Source organism: Eubalaena glacialis, chromosome 3, assembly GCF_028564815.1.
Source record: "Eubalaena glacialis isolate mEubGla1 chromosome 3, mEubGla1.1.hap2.+ XY, whole genome shotgun sequence".
In the NCBI taxonomy this organism is placed as follows: domain Eukaryota; kingdom Metazoa; phylum Chordata; class Mammalia; order Artiodactyla; family Balaenidae; genus Eubalaena; species Eubalaena glacialis.
The window spans coordinates 50,460,530-50,472,640 of record NC_083718.1 but is presented as its reverse complement, the minus strand read 5'-3'; the positions used below and the strand labels follow the sequence as shown (position 1 = coordinate 50,472,640).

General features: G+C 37.1%; 1 protein-coding gene across 2 annotated transcripts in view; it reads right to left on the bottom strand.

Moving 5' to 3' along the window:
* Window positions 1–12,111, bottom strand: part of NMNAT2 (nicotinamide nucleotide adenylyltransferase 2) — a 213,045-nt gene that overhangs the window by 197,336 nt on the left and 3,598 nt on the right. The gene's annotated exons all lie outside the window — the stretch shown is intronic.

Genomic DNA, 12,111 nt, shown 5'->3' with positions numbered 1-12,111 from the left:
GTCTCCTTGATTTCTTCCTCTCCATCTCTCACAGCCAATAAATGACCAAGTCCTGCCATTATATTTCCATTTATGGCATATTTATAGCCAAGTATTTATTACATACCACTAGAGAGATAGCAGCATAATGAATTAAAGATGAGGTTAAGGTAGTAGAATAAAAAAAATTAAAATGTCATTGGATTCAAGGTAAAAATATTTTTGGTAAAGGAAACATATTAGTATTACCCAATAGAACAGAAAGTTTAAAAGAATAAAAACTTACAATTGTTAGATTGTTAGATTTAGTTAGAAGGTTCCTAGTGATCTCAAAATCACCTAAGGGGTAAAAAAGGATTTTCTGCAGAGCGTCTAGTAGTTTAACAGCCGTCTGGACTGCACTGCTTTGTAATGATTTGTTTTAAATTGGTGTTTTCACTCTTATCATATGGGTAAGAGGTAAGAGAAGGGTAACACTCGCATGGTACCCAAGGGTCAAATTCATATGATATATTTTGTTTTGGAGAATATCAGCTTTTAAAATGGCAATACAAAGTTTCTCATGGTCTATATCAGCCTTTTTGAACTGGATCATTAAATGGAATCATCTCGAACTTGCCAGGCAGCAACAACCAGGGATGTCCTATTCAGCAGATAGAGATTACTGAGTCTGAAAGTATATTTCAGAGGTCGCCCAGTCCCTTTCTTGTTTTTAATTCAGACTGGGGATCTAGTCATTTCTTAGCGTCTCTCACAGAAAGTAGATTCTAATAGATAAGTGTCTAACAGCTATTACTACCACCAGGCAGTGTGCTTCTTTTCTCATGCATCTCTTCTTTCTCCAGACTTTATAGTTTTCTTTTTCTCTTTCCCTGCTCTTGCTTCTTTCTCAATTCAGTTTTCCTGCCTCTCTTTTTCTTTCTCACCCATAAATTGGAAAAAAAAAAAAAAAAAGCAAATGTTGAGTTTCCTGACTGGTCACATTCCAGAGAAAGGAGGAAATGCAGGTTGTTATACAACTGGGAGGGGTCAGGTGTGACCTAAAGTTGAGGGACAAGGAGAAGAGAATTATAAAGGTAAGAGAAGGCAAAAAGGTTAAGTAAAGGTTTGATTTTAGACTTTTATTACGTAAAGTGATTCTTTTGTGAATCCCATCTAGGGCATTTCATCCTTCTCAGGCTATGATGGTTCCCAGTAGATCCAAAATTGCCAAAGAAGGTCAGTAATGATGTATTCAAAGATGATCACTCTCATCAGCTTTTGTACAAAAGAATCAGTACCTGATATTGTGTTAGAGTGAGCCATAGGAAACGCCTTAGGAATTGTCTCTAATGAGGTCTTTTTTTTCAGTCACCAGTATGTGAAAAGCTATTACATCTATTTTTAATCTGTCTCCTATTCAGTTTCCAATGTTGCTCTCAGGCTTCTGCAACTTGGCAGATAGTTCAGGTATTCTTTAAAAACAATGACAAACAATGAAATTCCCAACAACCACAGCAACCGCCAAAACAGTGAAATCTACTTAGCTTTTTGGTTGGTGGGAGATGTTGAAAAACATAAGAAATAAAAGCCACCCATAAATAATTTGCCTCACAAAAACAATTGCTCTTAGTTATTATATTGTATTTCTGCCCATTTTCTATGCAATTCTATGTCAGAGTTATACTTTATATATACTGCAGTATATAACTTATATAAGTTATATTAACTTAAATATAACTATGACATAGAGTTACATAGTTTGTATCTTTCAGGCATATTTTAGTCTAGAATACTTTCAGCTATGGTTTTCCATCACTTTTCTGGCGGTTGAACTATATATATTTCTTTTGCTGCTGGGAAATAGAATTTGAAAAAGTTAAGTCTGCAAAATCTCATTCTAAAGGACTTCGCAGTTGACCAGGACACTTAAGTGGATTATCCGATTGTATGTCTTCACTTGATCTCCAGGTGGAATGGTTCCAAAGACCCCTAACAGCTTTATCACTCTATAGTATAACTGCCCCTTAATTCTCCTCTAAGCTTTAAACCCTGAGAGCAAGACTGTATTGTTCACCATTTGCACCCCAGTGACTAGCATGTGACCTAATACATAGAAAATTCGCAATATATTCTTGATGATTGAGTGAATGAAAAAGTGAGTAAATAAATACTAAAATTCTAGAAGATCCATAACTCATCAAGATTTCTCCTTAGTATCAGGATACAACCAGATTAAGGTTCCCAGAAGTAAAGGATTGGTTTAGATTTAGATTTGTCCTGAAAGAGCAGAGAAAGATAGGAATTGATCATCACTTGAACATTCCTTATAGACCCTAAACTCTTTACCTAAAATTCCTATTGTGCTTTAATGCTACAATTTAGCTGTCTCACAAATACTTACAGAAAAGTAATTTTCAACTTTACTTTCTACAAGCTAATTACCTTCTGTAACATCCAGGCCACTGCCACCTACATTTTGGAAGTGTTGGCATCCCAATAGTTGGCATGCCTTATAGGTTTACCATAGGGCCATTATTAAAGAACTAAAACCATGCACGTCCTCTTGGACAAAGGATTGGATCACCTTGGGGACCATAAAGGAAAGCTTACAGAGAGTGGTTGAGAGAGCAAGACAATGAGAGAGAGTGAGCCAGAGAGCCTGTCAGAGATGTCAGTTTGAAAGAGGGCAGGGAAAGCATAAGCAGGTGGATTCACTCCTTATGAGCGTCCTTATCTTCTTCAGTTTTGACAGATCTTGGATCTCATCTCATCCAAGTATAAAACTCCTAGTGAACTGAGACATTCTCTGTAAGTAGATGAAAGCTGTTTTCTCTCTTGGCAGTTTATACTTGGTCACATGATACAACTAGTCATACCGTTTTAAGGCAGCGTGCTGTGTACCTCTCTCTCTCCAAATGCAATTTTACAATTCTGTGTTTTATTTAAAAAAACAAGTTTAATCTACATTAATTAGAGTGTGAAGTTGAGTGTGTGAAGCTCTAATTTACCTTACATGCATAACAAGGGCAGCACCACCTGTTGACTGTCTACTAAGTGCCTGGCACAGCTAGGTATGTTATACACATTATCTAATTGAACTTGGAGAACACGCCTGCCTCCAGAAATATAACTTAAATATCTCATTTACTTTGAAATTGCAAAAGGCCCTTTCTTTAAGAAACTTACATTAAATTTATTTAGCCCTATCCCATTACAGGAGAAAAAAATAACAATAATAAGGCCAGAATTTATAAACACTTTTCTGGTGAGAAACACAAAGATCACTGAGCTTTCCATTCTATACTCTAATCCAATTTTCTTTCTGAATTTTTAAATCTAATTTTTCTATCCTATTTTCCAACCTAGATGATAATCTGTCTTCTCTCTTGCCATCTTCCCCAGCAGAGAAGTTAAGAGAGTTAACTGCTTCCCCTATTCCCAAATTAGAAAACATAAAGGTTAAATAAAAGTGACTTGGACACTGAAGACTTTTTTCCTACATTGAAGTATGAGACTTTGCGGTGAGATAATTGATGAGTTACCCATAATCTTATGTGTGCTCTTTACTCATTGCCTAAGTAAATTTCATTTAATTAAAACTTTCATCACGTTAAATATAATAGATTCCTCAGATGGGTTGAAGGCCCAGAGTTCTTTTCTTATTGCTTAGTAATGACCTCTATATTCCATAGGAATGTCGTCAGAAATTTTAAGCATTTATATGAAAGTCGTGGTCCAAATTTCTACTTTTTTTTTTTTTTTTTCAAATTTCTACTTTTTTTCCCAAGATTAATTGATTCAACAAACATTTATTGAGCACCCTTGTATCAGCCACCCTGCTAGGGGAGTGATAAAACAGTAGTGAGCAAAACAGGTACAGTGTTTGCACTACAGAGCTTACAGCCAACTGGAGGCAACAGACACTGAACAAAGAATTACAAATATGACAAATGCCATGAAGAGGATGGGCAGGGTGCTATGGGAATATGTAATAGGTGTAGCTAACCTAGCTTGATGGGAGGTGGGGCAGAGAAGATTTTTCCAGAGAAGTTCAAGTTTAGGCTTGAAGCATAAGAAGGAAGAGTTATCTACATAAGGGAACAGCTTGTGTAAAGGCTCTGAGTAGAAAAGAACACCACCCATTCAAGGACCTGAGAGAAGGTCACTGTGGCTAGAGTGCTGACTTCAGGAAACATTAGAGAAGAGGCAGGCAAGGACCAGATCACATAAGTCACCCTAAGGATTGGGGACTTTATTCTGAGGGCAATGGAAAGCCAATGGAAAATTCAAGCCAGGAATTTAAAAAATTTTTAAGCTTAAAATAGCTAAAATGTAGACTATAAGAATATATTGGGGGGGGGCAAGATGGCAGAAGGGTAAGACGCGGTGATCACCTTCCTTCCCACAGATACATTAGAAATACATCTACACGTGGAACTGCTCCTACAGAACACCCACTGAACGCTGGCAGAAGATGTCAGACCTCCCAAAAGGCAAGAAACTCCCCACGTACTCGGCTTTATTTTGTTTTATTTTATTTTATCCTCTTTCTTTCTTTCTATTTTTTCTCCCTTTTATTCTGAGCCGTGTGGATGAAAGGCTATTGGTGCTCCAGCCAGGCATCAGGGCTGTGCCTCTGAGGTGGGAGAGCCAACTTCAGGACACTGGTCCACAAGAGACCTCCCAGCTCCACGTAATACCAAACGGCGAAAATCTCTCAGACATCTCCATCTCAACATCAAGACCCAGCTTCACTCAACGATCAGCAAGCTACAGTGCTGGACACCCTATGCCAAACAACTAGCAAGACAGGAACACAGCCCCATCCATTAGCAGAGAGGCTGCTTAAAATCATAATAAGGCCACAGACACCCCAAAACACACCACCAGATGTGGACGTGCCCACCAGAAAGAAAAGATCCAGCCTCATCCACCAGAACACAGGCACCAGTCCCCTCCACCAGGAAGCCTACACAACCCACTGAACCAACCTTAGCCACTGGGGACAGATACCAAAAACAACGGGAACTACAAACCTGCAGCCTGTGAAAAGGAGACCCCAAACACAATAAGATAAGCAAAATGAGAAGACAGAAAAACACACAGCAGATGAAAGAGCAGTGTCAAAACACACCAGATCTAAGAAATGAAGAGGAAATAGGTAGTCTACCTGAAAAGGAATTCAGAATAATGATAGTAAGGATGATCCAAAATCTTGGAAATAGAATAGACAAAATGCAAGAAACATTTAACAAGGACGTAGAAGAACTAAAGAGGAACCAAGCAACGATGAAAAACACAATAAATGAAATTAAAAATACTCTAGACAGGATCAATAGCAGAATAACTGAGGCAGAAGAACGGATAAGTGACCTGGAAGATAAAATGGTGGAAATAACTACTGCAGACCAGAATAAAGAAAAAAGAATGAAAAGAACTGAGGACAGTCTCAGAGACCTCAGGGACAACATTAAATGCACCAACATTCGAATTATAGGGGTGCCAGAAGAAGAAGAGAAACAGAAAGGGACTGAGAAAATATTTGAAGAGATTATAGTTGAAAACTTCCCTAATATGGGAAAGGAAATAGTTAATCAAGTCCTGGAAGCACAGAGGGTCCCATACAGGATAAATCCAAGGAGAAACACGCCAAGACACATATTAATCAAACTCTCAAAAATTAAATATAAAGAAAACATATTAAAAGCAGCAAGGGAAAAACAACAAATAACACACAAGGGAATCCCCATAAGGTTAACAGCTGATCTTTCAGCAGAAACTCTGCAAGCCAGAAGGGAGTGGCAGGATATACTTAAAGTGATGAAGGAGAAAAACCTACAATCAAGATTACTCTACCCAGCAAGGATCTCATTCAGATTTGATGGAGAAATTAAAACCTTCACAGGCAAGCAAAAGCTGAGAGAGTTCAGCACCACCAAACCAGCTTTACAACAAATGCTAAAGGAACTTCTTTAGGCAAGAAACACAAGAGAAGGAAAACACCTACAATAACAAACCCAAAACATTTAAGAAAATGGGAATAGGAACATACATATCGATAATTACCTTAAATGTAAATAGATTAAATGCTCCCACCAAAAGACACAGACTGGCTGAATGGATACAAAAACAAGACCCATATATATGCTGTCTACAAGAGACCCACTTCAGACCTAGAGACACTTACAGACTGAAAGTGAGGGGATGGAAAAAGATATTCCATGCAAATGGAAATCAAAAGAAAGCTGGAGTAGCAATTCTCATATCAGACAAAATAGACTTTAAAATAAAGACTATTACAAGAGACAAAGAAGGACACTATATAATGATCAAGGGATCGATCCAAGAGGAAGGTATAACAATTGTAAATATTTATGCACCCAAAATAGGAGCACCTCAATACATAAGGCAAATACTAACAGCCATAAAAGGGGAAATCGACAGCAACACAATCATAGTAGGGGACTTTAACACCCCACTTTCACCAATGGACAGATCATCCAAAATGAAAATAAATAAGGAAACACAAGCTTTAAATGATACATTAAACAAGATGGACTTAATTGATATTTATAGGACATTCCACCCAAAAACAACAGAATACACATTTTTCTCAAGTGCTCATGGAACATTCTCCAGGATAGATCATATCTTGGGTCACAAATCAAGCCTTGGTAAATTTAAGAAAATTGAAATCGTATCAAGTATCTTTTCTGACCACAACGCTATGAGACTAGATATCAATTACAGGAAAAGATCTGTAAAAAATACAAACACATGGAGGCTACACAATACACTACTTAATAACCAAGTGATCACTGAAGAAATCAAAGGGGAAATCAAAAAATACCTAGAAACAAATGACAATGGAGACACGACGACCCAAAACCTATGGGATGCAGCAAAAGCAGTTCTAAGAGGGAAGTTTATAGCAATACAAGCCTACCTCAAGAAACAGGAAACATCTCGAATAAACAACCTAACCTTGAACCTAAAGCAATTAGAGAAAGAAGAACAAAAAAACCCCAAAGCTAGCAGAAGGAAAGAAATCATAAAGATCAGATCAGAAATAAATGAAAAAGAAATGAAGGAGACAATAGCAAAGATCAATAAAACTAAAAGCTGGTTCTCTGAGAAGATAAACAAAATTGATAAACCATTAGCCATACTCACCAAGAGAAAAAGGGAGAAGACTCAAATCAATAGAATTAGAAATGAAAAAGGAGAAGTAACCACTGACACTGCAGAAATACAAAGGATCATGAGAGATTACTACAAGCAACTCTATGCCAATAAAATGGACAACCTGGAAGAAATGGACAGATTCTTAGAAATGCACAACCTGCCAAGACTGAACCAGGAAGAAATAGAATATATGAACAGATCAATCACAAGCACTGAAATTGAAACTGTGATTAAAAATCTTCCAACAAACAAAAGTCCAGGACCAGATGGCTTCACAGGCGAATTCTTTCAAACATTTAGAGAAGAGCTAACACCTATCCTTCTCAAACTCTTCCAGAATATTGCAGAGGGAGGAACACTCCCAAACTCATTCCACGAGGCCACCATCACCCTGATACCAAAACCAGACAAAGATGTCACAAAGAAAGAAAACTACAGGCCCATATCACTGATGAACATAGATGCAAAAATCCTCAACAAAATACTAGCAAACAGAATCCAACAGCACATTAAAAGGATCATACACCATGATCAAGTGGGGTTTACTCCAGGAATGCAAGGATTCTTCAATATATGCAAATCAATCAACATGATACATCATATTAACAAATTGAAGGAGAAAAACCATATGATCATCGCAATAGATGCAGAGAAAGCTTTTGACAAAATTCAACACCCATTTATGATAAAAGCCCTGCAGAAAGTAGGCACAGAGGGAACTTTCCTCAACATAATAAAGGCCATATATGACAAACACACAGCCAACATCGTCCTCAATGGTGAAAAACTGAAACCATTTCCACTAAGATCAGGAACAAGACAAGGTTGCCCACTCTCACCACTATTATTCAACGTAGTTTTGGAAGTTTTAGCCACAGCAATCAGACAAGAAAAAGAAATAAAAGGAATCCAAATTGGAAAAGAAGAGGTAAAGCTGTCACTGTTTGCAGATGACATGATACTATACATAGAGAATCCTAAAGATGCTACCAGAAAACTACTAGAGCTAATCAATGAATTTGGTAAAGTAGCAGGATACAAAATTAATGCACAGAAATCTCTTGCATTCCTATACACTAATGATGAAAAATCTTAAAGTGAAATTAAGAAAACACTCCCGTTTACCATTGCAACAAAAAGAATAAAATATCTAGGAATAAACCTACCTAAGGAGACAAAAGACCTGTATGCAGAAAATTATAAGACACTGATGAAAGAAATTAAAGATGATACAAATAGATGGAGAGATATACCATGTTCTTGGATTGGAAGAATCAACATTGTGAAAATGACTCTACTACCCAAAGCAATCTACAGATTCAATGCAATCCCTATCAAACTACCACTGGCATTTTTCACAGAACTAGAACAAAAAATTTCACAATTTGTATGGAAACACAAAAGACCCCGAATAGCCAAAGCAATCTTGAGAACGAAAAATGGAGCTGGAGGAATCAGGCTCCCTGACTTCAGACTATATTACAAAGCTACAGTAATCAAGACAGTTTGGTACTGGCACAAAAACAGAAATATAGATCAATGGAACAGGATAGAAAGCCCAGAGATAAACCCACGCACATATGGTCACCTTATCTTTGATAAAGGAGGCAAGCATATACAGTGGAGAAAAGACAGCCTCTTCAATAAGTGGTGCTGGGAAAATTGGACAGGTACATGTAAAAGTATGAAATTAGAACACTCCCTGACACCATACACAGAAATAAACTCAAAATGGATTAAAGACCTAAGTGTAAGGCCAGACACTATCAAACTCTTAGAGGAAAACATAGGCAGAACACTCTATGACATAAATCACAGCAAGATCCTTTTTAACCCAGCTCCTAGAGAAATGGAAATAAAAACACAAATAAACAAATGGGACCTAATGAAACTTAAAAGCTTTTGCACAGCAAAAGCAACCATAAACAAGACCAAAAGACAACCCTCAGAATGGGAGAAAATATTTGCAAATGAAGCAACTGACAAAGGATTAATCTCCAAGATTTACAAGCAGCTCATGCAGCTCAATAACAAAAAAAAAACAACCCAATCCAAAAATGGGCAGAAGACCTAAATAGACATTTCTCCAAAGAAGATATACAGATTGCCAACAGACACATGAAAGAATGCTCAACATCATTAATCATTAGAGAAATGCAAATCAAAACTACAATGAGATATCATCTCACACCGGTCAGAATGGCCATCATCAAAAAATCTACAAACAATAAATGCTGGAGAGGCTGTGGAGAAAAGGGAACCCTCTTGAACTGTTGGTGGGAATGTAAATTGATACAGCCACTATGGAGAACAGTATGGAGGTTCCCTAAAAAACTAAAAATAGAACTACCATACGACCCAGCAATCCCACTACTGGGCATATACCCTGAGAAAACCATAATTCAAAAAGAGTCATGTACCATAATGTTCATTGCAGCTCTATTTACAATAGCCAGGACATGGAAGCAACCTAAGTGTCCATCATTGGATGAATGGATAAAGAAGATGTGGCACATATATACAATGGAATATTACTCAGCCATAAAAAGAAATGAAATGGAGGTATTTGTAGTGAGGTGGATGGAGTTAGAGTCTGTCATACAGAGTGAAGTAAGTCAGAAAGAGAAAAAGAAATACAGTATGCTAACACATATATATGGAATCTAAGGGGAAAAAAAAAAGGTCATGAAGAACCTAGTGGCAAGACGGGAATAAAGACACAGACCTACTAGAGAATGGACTTGAGGATATGGGGAGGGGGAGGGGTGAGATGTGACAGGGTGAGAGAGTGTCATGGACATATATACACTACCAAATGTAAAATAGATAGCTAGTGGGAAGCAGCCGCATAGCACAGGGAGATCAGCTCGGTGCTTTGTGACCACCTAGAGGGGTGGGATAGGGAGGGTGGGAGGGAGGGAGATGCAAGAGGGAAGAGATATGGGAACATATGTATATGTATAACTGATTCACTTTGTTATAAAGCAGAAACTAACACACCATTGTAAAGCAATTATACTCCAATAAAGATGTTTAAGAAAAAAAAATCTATTAGAAAAAAAAAAATATATTAATTCACTAATTTGTTCTGGAATATGCTCTCATATCTAGTAGTCCAATGATATTAAGAATTTTTATAAATGCAGGACAAACTATCTAGGTTTATAATATGTAGAATTTTTCTGTGAATAGAAAAGACCCTAGGAGAGTTAAGCAAAGCAGAACAGTACTTGGGTACATATAAGTACCCAAGTAAGCCTTGAAACGTATGTCCTGAGTTTCTTTGTTTTTCATCTATATCACATTTTAACTTGAATTGAAAATAGAAGTGGTAAAATAATAAAGGCAGGGAAAGGAGGAAGGCATGCATGTGTGTATGAGCATGTGTGCCCACATGTGGTTTCCTATGGTTTTGAAGAAGAGCAGATTTATGACAATATCAATATCACATTCTCTGTGCTCAAAAATAGTTGTCTACCCTCCAGAAATTTCGAAAGTAGAGACTATATAATAGGGAAAGATTTTTTTTTTCTTTTAGTGGGGTGTTTTAAGAAAAAAAATGGCAGCTTCTGGGTAATACAACAGATTTTGACATGAAATACATTGATTTTAGACTATGGACCCCAAGATGGTTTCAGTAGTACTGTGCTTGGAGTAGTAAAGAGATCCATGAACACCAAGGCCTTTGGACAATATAAAGTGTAAGAGGCTAAAGTTTTAATTTTCTTTTTTAATACTCTTCGGTCTTCCCTATGGGCATTTCTTCTTGTCTTCTCCAGATGGCCTGCATCCATTAAATTAGTAGATAGGATTTTAAGGTGTGGTTCTTTCCCAGAGGTATTTTCTTACTGGGAGTTGAGAGAAATTCTTGAAGATTAATAAGATTTCCGTTAGTAAATATTATTAGGAGAGTGGAGAAGGAGAGCTAGCTAGCTCTGACTACCATTCTCTGTCACCTCACTGTCTCCCAAACCAGAAGTTTCTTCTCTTAAAACTTGGACTGCAATGCTTCCTGACTGTTCTGGAGGCTCAGTGGCTCCTTCTTAGAAATGAATGAATAAATTCACACTTGGTGAACTGTTTGAGAAAGGCTGCTGACCCTTAGTCTGAGAACTCTTGAGCAACAGGAGACCTGAGTTTAATGTCAATTTGTATCTGTCTCACTATTTGAAGAGAATGAATTACTTACTTGATTGAATCACTTAGCTCCACACCTGAGGTGTAGTAATGAAGAGAACATGGGCCAGCTTCATATACATTGTGTCCTTCAGTAATGCAATTGACAAAGCATTCTCATCAAAATAGAAACACATTAAGTACCTGTTGTACACATGATTGGGAAACAATCAGAATATGTAGGTTAAATATTAAAATTAGTGCTTGTTAAGGTTTCATGGAACAGGTGAGATGTGTATTATTATAAAAAGGGAGCAGGTTTACTATGTATTCATTATCAGGCTACCAAAGCTCTGGGTAAATTTGATAGCAATGTTAAGAGTAGCTTCTCCACAAGTACTTGGTGTCAGGTTGAAAACTGGCCACTCTGTTTACTTGGGCAGAAATGTGGTTATATTAGGCTGCTTTTAGTGATAAAAGGTTTTTAAAAAGTTTCAACCTTCTGGAATCTGACTCACAATGTCCTGATATTGTGTTCTTTTCTGTAATCAGTGTCATGGATAAACAAATCTATCTTTCAGCACTGAATAAGAATAAATTTGGGTGTGTGGTCAGATTTATGAGTATTACAGACAAAGACTAGATAAACTATTATTTAAAAAAATAATTTTATGCTGCAGTAGTTCTAAATTATTAGTTTTAGCTTGATATAAGAGCAAGAGGGCAAAAAATAAATTGACATTCATCAAGTACCAGTGTTGTATGTCAGGCACTCATATAGTCAGTCACCTATATTATCATTAAAGTTCACAGGAAGCCTGTAATAGGTAATGTTTCCATTTTGGTCAA